This window comes from Trachypithecus francoisi, unplaced genomic scaffold (genome assembly GCF_009764315.1).
Source record: "Trachypithecus francoisi isolate TF-2019V2 unplaced genomic scaffold, Tfra_2.0 Lachesis_group2, whole genome shotgun sequence".
NCBI classification, from domain to species: Eukaryota; Metazoa; Chordata; class Mammalia; order Primates; family Cercopithecidae; genus Trachypithecus; species Trachypithecus francoisi.
This window is the reverse complement of record NW_022681465.1, coordinates 152,998,790-153,007,114: the sequence shown is the minus strand read 5'-3', so window position 1 is coordinate 153,007,114 and position 8,325 is coordinate 152,998,790.

Genomic DNA, 8,325 nt, shown 5'->3' with positions numbered 1-8,325 from the left:
GTTGGCCAGGCTGGTCTCGAACTCCTGACCTCAGGTGATCCACCCCACCTCGGCCTCCCAAAGTGCCGGGATTATAGGCATGAGCCACTATGCCCAGCCACTGACATCTTTTGACTGCAACCTCAAGAGAGATCTTGAGTCAGAACCACCCAGCTAAGCCACTCCTGAATTTCTGACCCTCAGATATCATAAAGAGATAATAAATGATCACTGTTGTTTTAGGCCTTTAAGGTTTATTTTATTTTTTATTTATTTTTTAATTTTCTTTGAGACAGGGTCTCACTCTGTCACCCAGGTTGGAGTGCAGTGGCAGAATCTTGACTCACTGAAACCCCTGCCTCAACGGCTCAAGTGTCGTCCCACCTCAGCCTCCCAAGTAGCTGAGACTACAGGCCCACACCACCATGCCTGGCTAATTTTTGTATTTTTGGTAGAGATAGGGTTTTGCCATGTTGCCCAGGCTCATCTCAGATTCCTGGACTCAAGTCATCTGCTGTCTCAGCCTCCCAAAGTGCTGGAATTACAGGCATAAACCACCACCCCGGCCTCAATTCCCCTTTCTGACCTTAACTTTCCTGATATCACCTGCCACCTGATACGTGATAAGTTTGTTTATTAACTTCTTTCTCCACACTAGAATCTGAGCTATATGAGAGTAAAGTCTTGGTTCTGTTTGTGTCTCCAGCATCTATAACTGTGCCCAACATACACTAAACGTTCAATAAAGGATAGTTGTATTTATTATCATTAGATAGCAAGGTTAGGTAAAAATTCACTTCCTGCCCTCGCCTGGAAAAAAAAAATCCAGCCCCTGAGGTTGGGGGATAAATGATGAGGAGAATGTGGGTGAGGCAATGTGGCCCTGGGAAATACGAGCAGAGATGAGTCTGAAACTCTGAGTTCTGGGTCTAAGTTCCTCATCCATTGAGAGACCTTAAACAAGTCTCTTCTTCTCCCTTGGTCTCCATTTCCCCAACTGCAAGATTTAAAGATTGGAATGACCTACAAGATCACTAAGATTTCTTTCAGCTGTAATAATCAATGATTCTAGCTGGGCACAGTGGTTCATGCCTGTAATCCCAGCACTTTGGGAGGATGAGGTGGGAGGATCGCTTGAGCCCAGGAGTTCAAGACCAGCCTGGGCAATGAGGGAGACCCTGTCCCTACTAAAAATTTCAAAAACTAGCCAGACGTGGTGGCACACGTCTGTATCCCAGCTACCGGGGAGGCTAAGGTGGGAGGATTGCTTGAGCCCAGGAGTTCAAGAGCCACGATTGTGCCACTGCACTCCAGCCTGGATGACAGAATGAGACCCTGTCTCAAAATAATAATATTTATCATCATCAGCAGTAGTAGCAGCAGCAGCAGCAGCAATGATTCTAAGGATGAGCCAGGACAGAGAGAAGCAAGGAGAGCTCAGTTCTGGAGTTGGAGGAAAGGAGAGGGAGTGAAGAATCTAGGCCGGATGCAGCGGCTCATGCCTGTAATCCTAACACTCTGGGAGGCAGAGTCATGCAGATCCTTGAGCTCAGGAGTTCGAGATCAGCCTGCTCAACATGGCAAAACCCTGTCTCTACTAAAATTACAAAAATTAGCCAGGCGTGGTAGCACATGCTTGTAATCCCAGCTACTTGGGAGGTTGAGGCACAAGAGTTGCTTGAACTTGGCACATGGAGGTTGTAGTCAGTCAAGATCCCATCACTGCACTCCAGCCTAGGCAAAGGAGCAAGACTTTGTCTCAAAGTGAAAAAAAAAAAAAGAAAACTACTCTCCTCCTTTTCTCCTTTTCCCCTTTTCCTCCAAGTCCAGGGACCAAGCACATCCTGACTCCATTCACGTTGTGCTCATCACCGGGAAACCCTTCCCATTTGATAATCTCCTCTTTTTCCAAGGCCCAGCTCCCCTTCTCTGTGAAGCCTTTCCAGGCTCTCCTAGGCTGGGTTAGCCATACCTTCTTCCTGGCTTCCACAGTCCTTTGCACATGCCTTTTTTTTTTTTTTTTGAGATGGTGTCTCACTCTGTCACCAGGCTGGAGTGCAGTGGCGTGATCTCAGCTCACTGCAACCTCTGCCTCCCAGGTTCAAGCAATTCTCCTGCCTCAGCCTCCCAAGTAGCTGGGACTACAGGCACCCACCACCACGCCCAGCTAATTTTTTTTATTATTTTTAGTAGAGGCGGGGTTTCACTATGTCGGCCAGGATGGTCTCAATCTCTTGACTTTGTAATCCGCCCTCCTCAGCCTCCCAAAGTGCTAGGATTACAGGTGTGAGCCACTGTGCCCAGCCCCTTTCCACATGTCTTTCTTTTTTTTTTTTTTTTTTTTTTTTTTTTGAGACGGAGTCTCGCTCTGTCGCCCAGGCTGGAGTGCAGTGGCCGGATCTCAGCTCACTGCAAGCTCCGCCTCCCGGGTTCACGCCATTCTCCTGCCTCAGCCTCCCGAGTAGCTGGGACTACAGGCGCCCACCACCACGCCCGGCTAGTTTTTTGTATTTTTTTTTTTTAGTAGAGACAGGGTTTCACTGTGTTAGCCAGGATGGTCTCGATCTCCTGACCTCGTGATCCGCCCGTCTCGGCCTCCCAAAGTGCTGGGATTACAGTCCACATGTCTTTCTAAAGCACTTTCCAGATAACTGGACCTTTGTATCCTGGTGCTTTAGTAGAGGCTCCTAAAAGGAAAAAGTGGGTATTTGGGCTACACTCCCAGGCTTGCAATTATGTCCCAGGGAAATTGGCCCCTAATGGAAGGAAGGAGGGAGAAAACAGGGAAGGAGGTGGAAGGCCAGGGCTATGTGAGGGCTTCCCTAAAACTTTCCACTTTCCTTCTCTCTTCTAGTCTTAGCCTCACTACCAAGACAAGCATGCCCAAGATCTGCCTGCCCGTCCCTGTTTCACCTAAGCACTCTGTCAAATGTCGTTTATTTGAGCCATATTAACTTTCTTGTGTGCCTCCTCCTTAGTGCATGGTGCTTCTCTCACAATATACATACTCTAAGTTCCTTCCTAAACCCTGCTCCAGGACTCTGAAGGCTCCCTGACATTTGGTGTTGAAGACAGTTTTGAGGGGCCATTTTATTTCCAGAAGAACAGTTTGTGCAAAGGCTTGAAGAGCATGGTATATTCTGGGAATCACAAAACGTGATACAACAGTCTGTAAAGTGAGGTTGTGAACAGTGGGTGATGAGGCAGGACAGGTAGGCAGGAACCAGCCTTGGTGTAGGGTTTTGCTTTGTAGGCTATGAAAGCCATTGAAGGATCTGAGCATGCTGGAACTCACTCCCCTTCCACTCAGTCCTCATCTTCTACATCCCTTCCTAGCTCTTTCTGCTTTGCACACCCTATCTCATCTGGCTTATACCAAAATCTTAGTAACACCAAAGATTTCTTGAGAACCTTCACTATGTCAGCTTTCTGTTCATGTTACCTCATTTCAAGCTTTTAGTACCCATGGGTGAGGAAATGGGTTCAGTAAGTTATTTGCCCTAAGTCACAGATCAAGGAAGAAGCAGAGCCCAGTTTTTTAACCGTTACACTAATTTTGGTCCATTCTCTCTATTCATTTCTATCCATTTCTAAATCTCTTCTTTGGAGAACAAATTAGATTGATTTATTTCTCCTTCCTTCCTTCCTTCCTTCCTTCCTTCCTTCCTTCCTTCCTTCCTTCCTTTCTTGATGGAGTCTGATGCCCAGGCTGCAGTGCAATGGTGCAATCTTGGCTCACTGCAACCTCCGCCTCCCAGGTTCAAGTTATACTCCTGCCTCAGCCTCCCAAGTAGCTGGAATTAGAGGCGCCCACCACCACGTCCAGCTAATTTTTGTATTTTAGTAGAGACGGGGTTTTGCCATTTTGGCCAGGTTGGTTTTGAACTCCTGACCACAGGTGATCCACCCGCCTTGGCCTCCTAAGGTGCTGGGATTACAGGTGTGAGCCATCGCACCCAGCCACAAATTAGAGATATCTATCAAGGCACCTTTGAGATCTGGAGGCAGAAGAGGAAGGATTGAGTCCCAGCTCTGCAGGAGGGATTTCCAGGTCTGATGGGCTCCATCTCCCTCTTTGTGCTTGGCAGATCGTCTCTCCCCATTCTCCTTACCTTTTTTCTTAGTTCATTTGCTTACTCCCATTTCCAGGCCCTCCTTCACTTCCTTGGACATTGTTTGCCCTTGTGTTCTGGGTCCTGGTTGATATGTGTGTTCTGAAAATGCTTGAATGGGTCATGACCCTCTGGAACCCCTGTGGGTATGTTGGGTAACTGCAGAAGATCACCATATCTTCTCTCTCCTTCCCCAGCTCTAACAAAATGGCTTTGGCTTCACCCTGGGCTTCCCAAATTCTTCAGCAAAGGTTGGTTCCTTCCTACCTCATCTCTAAATACATAATCACATGTGCTTCCTAGAACATGCCAAGCTCTTGAAACCTTTGTATGTATATTCTTTCTCTGGAATGCCAGTATTCCCCCTACATTTTAGATCAGGAAAATTCCTAACTACCCTCAATCTCAACTGAAATATGACTTCTCCCCCCACCAACATCATTGTCATAACTCAGATCATCATTTCTTGCCTGGACTACTCCCTAACTCATCTCTACGATTGCCACTCTGGCCCTACCCCATCCATTTTTCATACTGCACCCAGAGTAATTCTTTTAGAACAGGATCTGGCTTTATCACCCAGGCTGGAACACAGTGGCATGATTATACCTCACTGAAACCTTGAACTCCTGGGATTAAACGATCCTCCTGCCTCAGCCTCCAGGGTAGCTAGGACTACAGGTGCATGCCACCATGCCTCACTCTTTCAAAACAATTTTTTTTTTTTTTTTTTTGAGGCGGAGTCTCGCTCTGTTGCCCGGACTGGAGTGCAGTGGCCGGATCTCAGCTCACTGCAAGCTCCGCCTCCTGGGTTCACGCCATTCTCCTGTCTCAGCCTCCCGAGTAGCTGGGACTACAGGCGCCCGCCATCTCGCCCGGCTAGTTTTTTTTTGTATTTTTAGTAGAGACGGGGTTTCACCGTGTTAGCCAGGATGGTCTCGATCTCCTGACCTCGTGATCCGCCCGTCTCGGCCTCCCAAAGTGCTGGGATTACAGGCTTGAGCCACCGCGCCCGGCCTCAAAACAATTTTTTTTGTAGAGATGGGCTCTTGCTCTGTTGCCAAGGCTGGTCTTGAACTCCTCGCCTCAAGCAATCCTCCTGCCTCAATCTTCCAAAGAGCTGGGATTGCAGGCATGAGCCACCGCACCTGGTCTACTTTCTAAAATGCAAACTTCATTGTATTGCTCTCCTTAAAAGTCTTAAATGGTTTCCCCTGCCCTAAAGGTAAAGTCATGACCCCTTAACCCAGTTTGGCCTCTTCTACCTCACTCCCACACACTTCTCTTGCTTCTTGCTTTCTGGCCCCACTTACTACCCTACTGGTACTTCAGCCAGAGTTCCTGACACATTTTCTCAGCTCCTTGAAACTTCTCTCTCTCTCTTTTTTTTTTTGAGACGGAGTTTTGCTCTTGTTGCCCAGGCTGGAGTGTAATGGTGTGATCTCTGCTCACTGAAACCTCTGCCTCCTGCATTCAAGCGATTCTTCTGCCTCAGCCTCCCAAATAGCTGGGATTACAGGTGCATGCTACCATGCCCAGCTAATTTTTTGTATTTTTAGTAGAGACGGGGTTTCACATGTTGGCCAAGCTGGTCTTGAACTCCAGACCTCAGGTGATCCACCTGCCTCAGCCTCCCGAAGTGCTGGGATTACAGGTGTGAGCCACCATGCCCGGCCTGAAACTTGCCTCTCTTGACCCTACATGATGTTCCCTTGACTTGGAACTCTCTCTCTTCTCCCAGCTAACTTCTACTGACCCTTCAGGTAGGTCTTAGCCTGAACTCACTTCACCATAAGCCCTTCCCCAGACTCGGTGAGCTGCCTCTGCTTCCTGTTCTTACTGCCCAATATTTTTTCCAATACAACAGTGATCCTGATTGTTAACTGCTTACTTATTTACTCATATGTCTCCCACATCCAACTGGGAGCTCCCTAAGGACAAGGGTCTACCTTATTCCTTGCTTAGCCCAGAGTCTAGTAGGCTCTTTATGAATAATTGTTGAATTAGTTTGTGAACCAAGCCTTCCCTGTCTTCACAGCACAGACTCAGGCACTGCTGCAGCTTCTACCACCATCATTCTCATAGTTACTGTTCCAGATCATAGGTGATTGATTGTCTGGGTGTTCTTCTCTTTATGGACTGGGGTTGCACCTTTAATGTTTGTACCCGTAATACTCTTTTTTTTTTTTAGCTGGAGTCTCGCTCTGTCTCCAGGCTGGAGTACAGCGGCGCGATCTCAGCTCACTGCAACCTCCGCCTCCCAGGTTCAAGCAATTCTCCTGCCTCAGCCTCCGGAGTAGCTGAGACCACAGGTGCATGCCACCACACCTGGCTAATTTTTTTGTATTTTTAGTAGAGACGGGATTTCACTGTGTTAGCCAGGATGGTCTCTATCTCCTGACCTCGTGATCTGCCTGCCTCAGCCTCCCAAAGTACTGGAATTACAGGCGTGAGGCACCATGCCCGGCCCTGTACCCCTAATACTTAATACAGAGCTCAGCATTCATCTTTCCATCCATCCACTCATTATTTTTTAACAATTATTTCTTGAGTATCTACTGTGTGCTAGATATGGTGGATATAGCAGTGAACAAGGTAGAAAGGGCCCTGCCCTCAAGCTCACATTCTAGTGGCAAACAGTGAGTGCTCAGTGAACAGGAGGCTCAGTGGACCTCAGCCCTGTTGGGAAGCCTCTGGAGTCTTTCCTGTCAGGAGCTACAAAGCAGGGAGTACAGGTTCTGCAGGGGGGAGAGTAGATTTTCTTGGTGACCTCTGGACCTCTCTTTGTCCAGGTCTTGTTGGGACTGGCCATCACGTATCAGCAGCAGGGAGGGAAGAAATGAGGAAGGGAGAGAGAGGCAAATATAGACAAGGTCTGAGTCCCTAAAGACAGGCAATTATGTGTGGCTCAATGCCCGTGGCCACTTTGCTGAGGCAGTTTGGTAATCAGCTTTCTTTCCTACACTGGAGCAGAAGAAAGAAATAGAGTCACACAGTGAAAGATGTAAAAGGATAGAGATGACGGAGGGAAAGGGAAGGAGAGAAAAAATGAAACAGAGAGGAGGAGGAGCAGGGGTTGGCGGGGAGGAGGAGAAGCATAAGGAGAGGGAGGAAGATTGAGGCACAGAAAGAAGGCCTGCAGGACTGAGCCCTGCCTGCGTCGTTGGCGGGCAGCTCTGGGGTATAGCTCTTCATTTGGGTCATCAGGGGAAAAAGAAGATTCAATTTTGAACCCTTGGAATTCCCTAGATGCTTTCAGTAGTCCACTGATCCCTCAAGTTGTCTTTGGCTTCATCTGGCCATCCCAGGAGGCTCCTGCCAGGGACCTGCCAGTCCCCAGACCAAGATATAGTCATTGTGGACCCTCTCAGGCAAAGGGCAAGTGAAGGAAAAACAGCCTCTCCGGGAATAGCAGCCACTGATTTTCTTCTTTTAAAAAAATTTTTTAAGTGCCTATATAATTGCAGAAACCACTGATTTTCATCTTTCTCAGAAAAGACCCTGTGTTCACCATCTGTTTCCTGACTAGGGGCTTCAGGCCCTACTCTCTGAGATACTGGCCTGACAGTATCCTAATCTGCAGGCACAGAGCAGAAACTTCCCTGAGCTGGGAGCCTGGGAGGCAGGGCTCCCAGATGCCAAGCCGCAGTCTGAGTTCCTTACAGTGATGCTGCTCTTGCCAGAAACCTCAGCTGCTCGCTCCTGAGGCTGGGATGCCATCTGCTGCTCAGCTTAGGAAACTGGCTGATGGACTGTACAGCCAAGGCTGAGTCTGGTGGGGGCTGGGCAAGAGGCCCGCCCTGGGTCTCAGGAGAGCCATGTTTTTTGTTTCTGGATAAATCCAGTACTGGCCTTCAGGGACAGAGCAAATACTCTGTCCTCAGTCGTTCTTCTTAGACTAGGCAGGATGCCTCTCTTCAACAAGAGGAGACCTAGGGATTTTAGGGGGATGGGTGGGTCTGCTCTGCCCTTCATAAAGTTCAGTGTCATCTCAAGGTTAAATTACCCAGAGAGGTCCAGGCTGCCTTTGAAGTTCTATAGATTTCCTCAAAGGGTTTGTTTCTTTTCTTTTCTTTTTGCTTTTTTAAATTTTTTTTAATTTGCAGGTTTAACTAAGATTATTACAAGTTGAGTTAATTGGCTGAATGAAATAATGAGGCCAGGCCTAGAGGCAGTGGGGCTTTGAAGAAAAAAGCATGCTCATGCAGAATTGAAATAAAACCTTCAGACTGTC